Source organism: Oncorhynchus clarkii, chromosome 25, assembly GCF_045791955.1.
Source record: "Oncorhynchus clarkii lewisi isolate Uvic-CL-2024 chromosome 25, UVic_Ocla_1.0, whole genome shotgun sequence".
NCBI classification, from domain to species: Eukaryota; Metazoa; Chordata; class Actinopteri; order Salmoniformes; family Salmonidae; genus Oncorhynchus; species Oncorhynchus clarkii.
The window spans coordinates 23743254-23753873 of NC_092171.1; the positions used below are offsets into that span (position 1 = coordinate 23743254).

A 10620-nucleotide genomic window follows, 5' to 3' on the forward strand; every position below is an offset into this window, starting at 1 on the left:
TCACCCATCTTCCCCAGAGGATATTTATACCTGTGTTTTCTGTCTGTCTGGGCCAGGTTGTCTTGTTTGTTCAAGCCAACCAGCGTTTTGTGTCTCAGCTCCTGCTTTTTCCAGTTTCTCGTTTTCCTGGTTTTTGACATTTGACTGTCCTGACCCTGTACCCACCTGCCTGACCACTCTGCCTGTCCCTGAGTCTGCCTGCCGTCCTGTACCTTGGCCTCTACTCTGGATTATCGACCTCTGCCTGACCTGAGCCTGCCTGCCGTCCTGTACCTTGGCCTCTACTCTGGATTATCGACCTCTGCCTGACTTGGGCCTGTCTGCCGTCCTGTACCTTGGCCTCTACTCTGGATTATCGACCCCTGCCTGCCTTGACCTGTCATTTGCCTTTCCCTGTTCTTACAATAAACATTGTTAATTCACACAGTCTGCACTTGGGTCTTACCTTGATTCCTGATAGTTATCACTGCACTTTCAACCATTTAAAACCACAACAAAGTTCAAATGGGAAAACAATGTCAGATATTTTATTTATTTATAACAATGCGTTATCACTGTTTTACATCTAATAGTGCAACCAAATGACCTAGATTGCAGTTGAGATTACATTAAAGCACATAGTGCAAGTGATCAATGCCGTTTGAGATTCTGTGTAGATAATTATAGCAATTGTGAAGATTTCCACAGACATGTGACCCTAAACATGCATGCTTTCTATGATTACATATGAAGACATTTTTTGTTACAGTAACCTCAATGTGGCCATGGAGGTGTTACACATTTTAAGGTTGAATAAAGGCGGTTACATTAGTTTGTAAGATAGCTATTTACTGTCTTACAAAAGTAACAAAATATCAACTTTTGAAGGAGATGTTTCTTTCCAGTTTGTCTACAAATGAATAATGATTTGTTGGACTCGCATCTCCATTTCAACCAAAAATCGAAGTTAAAGTATGGGACGAAATCAAATAAAATCAAACTTCAAATGCACTTTAAATACAGTATGATTTCAGATATTTGATTGAGATGGAGATGTGAATCCAACACATGTATTGTTAAGTTGTAGATTACATTTGAAATCAACTAAAGAGTGAAACCCTAGGCCTATACTGTATGTATTGTCTCGTTTAAGTTGAATCCTGGGCTGAACTTGAACAACAGCTCTTGATGACTTCCCAAAAGCTATGTCGATCGAAAAAGCATCATTGATGATATATGATTGGTAAAGTAAAGTTACATTTCATTTGCTCTGTTGAACCTACCCTTTGGAATGACTTCGATAGCAACAGTGAATCTATTAAGTGGAGATTTCTCAACAATCATTCTCATGATAGCACATTGGTTATACTATAGTTAGTGACAAATATCAAAGCTAAGCAGAGTTGGGCTTGGTTGAAACCCTGGATTAGAGACTAAAGGGATGGCTGTAGATAGAGCAACTCCCCAGTAGGAGGTGCTGCACAGCTTATTGTTTTTTTTCTTCTAGTGGATATTACGTTGAAGATCCGACGTTGTTTCAAAGGTACAAATTCAACATATTTTAAACAAGGTTTGTCAATGTTGAAAATTGATTACAATGACGACATAATCCTGTGTTTGAAATGGTACCCTCAAAACAACAGTTGATTACTTTTTTCAAATCCAATGTATTTTCCACGTAGATTCCATGTCACAATATGTTGACAAATTACATTGGAACAACGTTGATTTAACCAGTTTGTGCCCAGTAGGAATTCTTAGTAAATCCTCCATAAATCCTATCATATAATACATAATATAAACCTGTCAAACAGGTTTGTCCCACATCATGTTTTATGTGAGCTCATAAATCTACCACAACACTTTAATTGAGCAAATTGTATGGTAGCATATTGTTGAGGGCTGCAATAATGTAGGGTGAGCATTTAGTGTCACAACCAAAACACTGCTCTAGGTTCAGCTTACTCTACCCCAGTGTTCCTGGGTTAATGGTTGTGCAGACTTTTGATCCAGTAGCACGTGAAGGTTTCGATGGGAAGTTGAGAAATTGGGTAGGCCTAGATTGTGTCTGGACAGTTACAACCGCTCACAAATCCTTTGCATAGATGCTACGGGTAGCAGCTAATTAAAAACATCCAGTAGGCCTGTCATCTTCAACTCTTTCACCCTTGTTTAGTACCATAAAGGTCCAGTCACCGACTGCCCTAATTCAGAACCACCGAAAGCTCTTTGGTCATGCATATTCTCTCTAGTCCAGTTCAAATTGACCAGACTCCGAGAAGAACGAGGAACAGCCACGCATTCATCGCTTTGCCTATGACATATTGCACCAGAATCCCACAGTTCATTGTCAATTAAAAAATAATAAATAATAATAAATAAATAAATAAATAATAATAGGAAATAGGTCTGGAAAACAATAAAACCGCAATTGTTCCCCATTCGTTATTAAACGCGTATACAGATATAGGGTTACAGATGTTTCCGAATCTGTGGTCAATTCTGCTAATCGATGCATTTGAGTGATGCATACATTATCTTTCTGGTGTTGTGCTCCAGTAAGGTGGGCGATGATAGGGTAGACTCCTGTAATATGACTTGAGAGAGTCTGCGTAGCCTACTCTTTTCCAGATGAAAAGGTCTTCTTCGATTGCTGCCCCAGTGGTTCTTTTACGCTCATCTTGAATCTCTAACCCGCTGACATGGCCGTATAGCCTACTAACTGATTAGCACAAATTAAAAAAATTCAACAACAAAAAATGTTTTGTGAATAAAATATAATAAATACTACACAGTCTAAATACAGTTGAAGTCGGAAGTTTACATACACCTTAGCCAAATAGATTTAAACTCAGTTTATCACAATTCCTTAAATGTAATTCTAGTAAATATTCCCTGTTTTAGGTCAGTTATGATCACCACTTTATTTTAAGAATGTGAAATGCCATAATAATAGTAGAGAGAATTATTTATTTAAGCTTTTATTTCTTTCATCACATTCCCAGTGGGTCAGAAGTTTACATACACTCAATTAGTATTTGGTGCATTGCCTTTAAATGGTTTAACTTGGGTCAAACGTTTCAGGTAGCCTTCCACAAGCTTCCCACAATAAGTTGGGTGAATTTTGGCCCATTCCACCTGACAGAGCATGTTTGTAGGCCTCCTTGCTCACACACGCTTTTTCAGTTCTGCCCACAAACCTTCTATAGGAATGAGGTCAGGACTTTGTGATGACCACTCCAATACCTTGACTTTGTTGTCCTTACGCCATTTTGCCACAACTTTGGAAGTATGGTTAGGGTCATTGTCCATTTGGAAGACCCATTTGCGACCAAGCTTTAACTTCCTGACTGATGTCTTGAGATGTTGCTTCAATATATCCACATCATTTTCCTCCCTCACAGGGCCATCTATTTTGTGAAGTGCACCAGTCCCTCCTGCAGCAAAGCACCCCACAACATGATGCTGCCACCCCTGTGCTTCACGGTTGGGATGGTGTTCTTAAGCTTGCAAGCCTCCCCATTTTCCTCCAAACATAACAATGGTCATTATGGCCAAACAGTTCTATTTTTGTTTAATCAGACCGGAGGATATTTCTCCAAAAAGTACGATCTTTTCTGGCGGTTTTGGAGCAATGGCTTCTTCCTTGCTGAGCGGCCTTTCAGGTTATGTCAATATAGGACTTGTTTTACTGTGGATATAGATATTTTTGTACCTGTTTCCTCCAGTATTTTCACAACGTCCTTTGCTGTTATTCTGGGATTGATTTGCACTTTTTGCACCAAAGTATGTTCATCTCTAGGAGACAGAATGTGTCTCCATTCTGAGCGGTCTGATGGCTGCGTGGTCCCATGGTGTTTATCCTTGGGTACTATTGTTTGTACAGATGAATGTGGTACTTTCAGGCATTTAGAAATTGCTCCCAAGGTTGAACCAGACTTGTGGAGGTCTACAATTTTTTTTCTGAGGTCTTGGCTGATTTCTTTTGATTTCAAGCAAAGAGGCACTGAGTTTGAAAGTAGGCCTTGAAATATATCCACAGGTACACCTCCAACTGACTCAAATTATGTCAATTAGCCTATCATAAGCTTCTAAAGTCATGACATCATTTCTGGAATCTTCCAAGCTGTTTAAAGGCACAGTCAACTCAGTGTATGTAAACTTCTGACCCACTGAAATTGCGATACAGTGAATTATAAGTGAAATAATCTGTCTGTAAACAATTGTTGGAAAAATGACTTGAAGATGTCCTAACCGACTTGCCGAAACTATAGTTTGTTAACAAGAAATGTGTGGAGTGATTGAAAAACTAGTTTTAATGACTCCAACCTAAGCGTATGTAATCTTCCGACTTCAACTGTGTATGCTTCAACAACGATATGCATAGAAGTATCAGTAGTAGGTGTATCAGTAGGCTATGTTCCAACCCTGCCATGACTAGCCTATATTGACTTCGAAGATACAGCTCCTTCAAATTATTTCTATAAACAAAATGTATATAGTGACTTGCGAGCCTATATCTTTCAATGTTTCCACAATTCAAACAATGCTATTTAACAAATTTCCATCAAAGTTCCCACAACACCTGAACCCAACCTACAGGATTGTGTTCTCACAAACCAACCTATGGATAATGAGTAACTCTACTTCAATGTTCCCATAAACCAACTTATTGTAAATTACTCTACTTCAATGTTCCCACAACCCCGCCAAGCTGATGACTATCCCTATGCGGCACTTTGCCACAGGACAGAGTAAAAGATCAGATGTTGATTAAATAAACAAGTTGTAATAGCAGCGATCAGCGATTCAGCACCACTGAAGTGGACAGCGACTTTTTGAGGGGCAGCCATTCAGCCCGGGTGCCAGTATGTTTCTACTCTCTTGCCAACTCCTTATGGAATTGTCAAGCCAAACAATGATTGAGAAGGAGTTAGCAAGATACCAGAAACAAATATTGGAACAGGCTACAGCCCTCCCCAGTAGAATCCCTGAAAATGGAGGAAGGCCAGCCTAACCAAGCAGTGATTAGCCTAGAAGCCTGGAACTGTGAGGCTCACCTATCTGTTCAGCCTTTTTCAGTCATATTGACTTTTTTTAAACAAACCTTAGAATTGTAAATAATAGGGAATAGATTGAAAGCAAAAATGAACCTCTCCATTTCTTTGAAATCCCAGCCGACAACACAAGCAATAGTAATCTGCCTTAAAGCACATTTTCCACTGGTTACATTGGACAGTATCCAACAAATATGTTTTAATTTAACCAGTCTTTAACCATGACAGTCAATTGTGAACCAGGTCATTAATGATAGGCTATGCCACAAATCTTGCATTATACATCAGACATCAAACAGTAACCTAATATTACTGTGGTTTTCTCTGCCAATATCACGCCCTGATCTGTTTCACCTGTCCTTGTGATTGTCTCCACCCCCACCAGGTGTCGCTTATTTTCCCCAGTGTATTTATCTCTGTGGTTCCTGTCTCTCTGTGCCAGTTCGTCTTGTATGTTTTTCCAAGTCAATCAGCGTTTTTGCCGTTCTCCTGCTTTTTGCTATTTTCTTTTTTCTAGTCCTCCCGGTTTTGACCCTTGCCTGTTTCTGGACTCTGTACCCACCTGCCTGACCATTCTGCCTGCCTTGACCATGAGCCTGTCTGCCACTCTGTACCTCTTGGACTCTGATCTGGTTTTCACCTTTTTGCCTGTCCACGACCATTCTCTTGCCTACTCCTTTTGGATTAATAAACAATGTAAGACTCCAACCATCTGCCTCCTGTGTCTGTATCTGGGTCTTGCCTTGTGTCATGATAGCCAATCGCAGTGATGAATAATATGTGCTGCTGAGGCAGGGGAGAGTAAAACGCTAGTCAAATTAGTATGCAGCCAGATGCACTCCAGAAGGTGTCAGTGCAATAACATGAATAGAACCATAGAATTAGGAATAGGATCTCTATGGATAGAACTGCATGTCACCATGGTAATGCCACTCATTAGCATTCCAAACTGCTCTGAGTATCTCCACGCCAAACAAATCTACTGATGTCTGGCCAACAGGTACATGTACTTCTACACTAGGCCCCCTGGGTATGGACAAATAAAAGGGGAGCAGGAGGTGGTCCTGACCCCAGCCTATTAAAATGTCAGCTGGCATGTTATCCGTTCTCCTTTTCTGATTATGTGCCTCTATACAGTGATTTCCTATAGAAAATCAGATCTGCTTTTGAAATGGTTCTGACACCAATGGTCCAATAAGATGTATGTTCTAACAAAAAAACATCCATCTTAATGGATGTCTAATTTCCTTTGAGGATGACCCTGAAAGGGAGGCCATGATAAATAAAAGGCTGAACGAGTCCTCTGAAGATAAGAGTAGCTGACATCACCATGGCTGTCTTAGGATGACTATTCTATACCCACTCAGCAGTCAAAGTGAAGCCTCTCTGTTGGATGGTTGACTTTTTGCCTCTCACGTGTCTTGTTTAATGAAATGATCCTATGATAATCCAGACACGCAATCCCGACTCAAAGGGGGTGTTCACTTACTTTCAACATCAAATCATCTGTTAGAATACCTATCCTCTGTTGCTAGGCAACTGTATCAACACCCTGATCAGCTTGACTGGTGTGTCTTTAAAAGGGAATCTCACATCTGCTGTTTTTTTCCTTCACTGTTTCCTCTTTTTCTCTGTTCACCAGAGCTGTGTCTTTCTGTGAACCCGTTAGGAGACCTGTGAGAGAAGACCTCATTCAAATATAATACTTTATGCTTTCTATATCAGGATAGCCAAGCCTCACATGCAAACACCAACGCAGTCCAATTCCATTCATTCTCAACTTCAGGGTAAAATGGCTGCCAGCCAAGTATTCGGGAAGACCGTGATGAAGTCTGCATTTCTGCAACTCCTAACGCCCATCTCCAGAGAGGAAATATATAAAAAATATTTCTGAACAAAACTTCAGACTACCTTGATTTCTAATAGGCTCCTTTAGAGGGGCAAGAAGTAGATGGGTGAAGGCTGAGAAGGAGAAACTTGTGAAGTGGGAGAGTAGGGTGGAGGAAGCGACTGATAGTACAAGGCAAGAGGGAGGGAAGGCAGATAGCCTAAGTCTTAGTTCACATTCTAATATTCTCCACGGTCTAATTAATCTAAATGAGTTGACTCTGCTGTGACCTTGGCTACAAATAAACAAGTACATAAGAGACTATATAGATGCATATTCTGAATACATTTGCAGTTTTCACACAAAAAGGCAAAGGGTTGATGTTGATTCCTAAAATGAATTTTCTGTTTGGTTTTATACACTTTTTTTCCTTCAAAAGAAGGGTTTCCCAGAGGGCTAGGCAGACGGTAGGAGGTACACAAACAGACTGCATTGAGCTCTCTCAAGCCACGGTTACTCATCTTTGTCTCCTCTGGCAAAGAAGTCTGTTGATTATGTTTGGCAGGATCCTGTCCCAAATGGATCATACTGCACTGTGTCTATGGCCTGTCGACAAAGAGAGCTGAGGCAGAATTACATTTGGTATGTGGCCTGCGCTCATGTTGTTTTCGCTGTGTGGCTGGTATGGATGTTTACTGTGGTCATGGAGGTTTGCGGTTGTGTTCAGTCTGTGCATTATGTGGATGCTATGGTTTGTTGTGGTTGGTTCTGTGATTGTGGTAAACTCATGTGACCTCACCTCAGTTTAAGCAAATCTGTGCATAAACCATAGTGAAATGTGACTTACTTTATTGGAGGACTAAGTTCACCTTAACCTCCCCCCAAAAAGATCAACATTTATATAGGAAAAAATACAGTGGACTCATTTCATGCTCAAAAATCTAAAGACTACTTAATTGTTACATTTTTGCACACAGGAAAACCATTCATTAACTTGTTGTCACAAAGTGTTTTTCAGTAACCCAGCCTAGACCCACAAATTGATTTATCAATCAAGGTTATTGCTTAGTTAGTAACTCCCCTCAAATGAATGCCTAGTACTTAATTGGACAGGAATTGAAAATAAATAACAGAACCAGCTGCCACTCAGCCCTCCAAGATTTGAGTTTTACACTCCTGATTTACATCAAGCTGATAGGACAAGCCCCTATTACTGTAACCAGCCGCTGTGTATTTTCAGTCTAAGACACCCATGCCTTTGAGCTCATATAGCAGGGAGATAAAGACAAGCTCCCTTGACATCTGCAGACAGGCACAGGCTGACTGGTTAAGGGGGCACAGTGGGATGCGGTAGTGGAGATAAAAGTTCTAATGACACTCGACAGTTCTGCCCACTGGCAATGGGCTGGCCTTTAGAGGTCCACCTTAAAATAGATCAGGGAAGAGAGTTTATGCTTCCCCTGAAGGCCAGGTGGCATGGTATGCATGTGTGGACAAATGTAATCTGTACTGCCATAGTGTTAGTGTGTGTCTGTGTAGAGTATATGTCTGTGAGCCTGCATACTACTGTATGTTGTCCTTATGCTTTAGGGTGCCTTCAAATAAAAACATAGTGGGGTGGGGAGAAATTATTCTTTAAAACGCTGTTCTACCTTTTCAATTGGTTGACGGATACGTCCTTGTAACTTTTCTGATGAACAGAGCAACACAACAATAGGCCCTGCCCCAATTGATAACATTGAGTTGTTCTGTTTTTACGCATCAGTTTGTCTAGTTTGAAGGCACCCTGAGTGCATGTGAAAGTGTCAGAGAATTTGTAGAATTTCGACTGTAGACAACAGTCTGGTATCTTCTATCACCCTAACTTAACCGCCGCATGAATGATGTGTTATATAGAGGGCCTACATTATACTCACTGCCCATGGATTAACAACCTCGTCAAGCACCATTTTACTTTCCAACGCAAGCATAGGATATAAGAGTACCGTACAGTTCATCTGAACAGGTCATGAACGCAACATCTGACTTTCAGTTACTTAATCAATTTATGGATAATATCAATTTATGGATAATATTTAGGACTATATGGGTTTCTAGGGAGGTTTATCTTATTGGAGTTTGCAGTTCGACACATTCAAAAGCAGACAAAACCTGAAACAAATAGGTAGAGAGACGATTTGAGGATTAAGGGCGAGCAGAAATGAAGATTCACACAGTGAGGGAATTCTGTTGACATACTGTGCAATGCTTGCTGTTTTCTTTAGAACACTGTACTGTATAGCCTGCTCTTATATAAATTGCGGAAAGTTCAGTAACACCAGGTATTCAGTAGTGTTGGGGTATCGGCAGTGTGGGGATTTCAGCAATACTAGGTATTCAGTAGTGTTGGGGTATCACAGTGTGGGGATTTCAACAACACTAGGTATTCAGTAGTGTTGGGGTATCACAGTGTGGGGATTTCAACAACACTAGGTATTCAGTAGTGTTGAGGTATCAGCAGTGTGGGGATTTCAACAACACTAGGTATTCAGTAGTGTTGAGGTATCAGCAGTGTGGGGATTTCAGCAACACTAGGTATTCAGTAGTGTTGGGGTATCAGCAGTGTGGGGATTTCAGCAATACTAGGTATTCAGTAGTGTTGGGGTATCACAGTGTGGGGATTTCAACAACACTAGGTATTCAGTAGTGTTGAGGTATCAGCAGTGTGGGGATTTCAACAACACTAGGTATTCAGTAGTGTTTGGGTATCACAGTGTGGGGATTTCAGCAACACTAGGTATTCAGTAGTGTTGAGGTATCAGCAGTGTGGGGATTTCAACAACACTAGGTATTCAGTAGTGTTTGGGTATCACAGTGTGGGGATTTCAGCAATACTAGGTATTCAGTAGTGTTGGGGTATCACAGTGTGGGGATTTCAACAACACTAGGTATTCAGTAGTGTTGAGGTATCAGCAGTGTGGGGATTTCAACAACACTAGGTATTCAGTAGTGTTGGGGTATCACAGTGTGGGGATTTCAACAACACTAGGTATTCAGTAGTGTTGAGGTATCAGCAGTGTGGGGATTTCAACAACACTAGGTATTCAGTAGTGTTGAGGTATCAGCAGTGTGGGGATTTCAGCAACACTAGGTATTCAGTAGTGTTTGGGTATCAGCAGTGTGGGGATTTCAGCAACACTAGGTATTCAGCAGTGTTGAGGTATCAGCAGTGTGGAGATTTCAGCAACACTAGGTATTCAGTAGTGTTTGGGTATCAGCAGTGTGGGGATTTCAGCAACACTAGGTATTCAGTAGTGTTTGGGTATCAGCAGTGTGGGGATTTCAGCAGTGTTAGGATTTTAGGAGCGCTGGGATTTGGGTGCCAGATGTCCTACTGCTGACTGTCGTGTGTTGGTTCTGGGAGTGCCGAGGCTGCCTAAGGGAGGTGTGTGTGTCTGTCCATTTCCCTTTCATTTGAGCATTTGGAGGTTTTGTACAGTATGAAATATAGATGCTTTATGAAAGGATGTGTTGGTGAGGTACAGTAAGGGAAATTATTGTTTACTTCATTAAGATCTGTGATTCAGCCACTCCCCCAGGCTTGAAGTGGCACGAAACCAGTAACAGTCAAGGGCAGAGGTCAGGTTGGTAACACCAGGTCATATTACTGGACATGCTAGGTTAACACTTCCCTTCAGGCAGCTTCAAATAAAAGTCTTATGAATTCAGCCATTTTTTCTGAATATATTTTCCTGCTTCATACTATATGTCTACTGG

General features: G+C 41.0%; 1 pseudogene; it reads right to left on the reverse strand.

The window, feature by feature from the left end:
• The window catches only part of LOC139383598 (gamma-aminobutyric acid receptor subunit gamma-1-like), a 32279-nt pseudogene extending 29952 nt beyond the window's left edge, over positions 1-2327 (reverse strand).
• Between the last annotated feature and the right edge of the window lie 8293 nt (positions 2328-10620).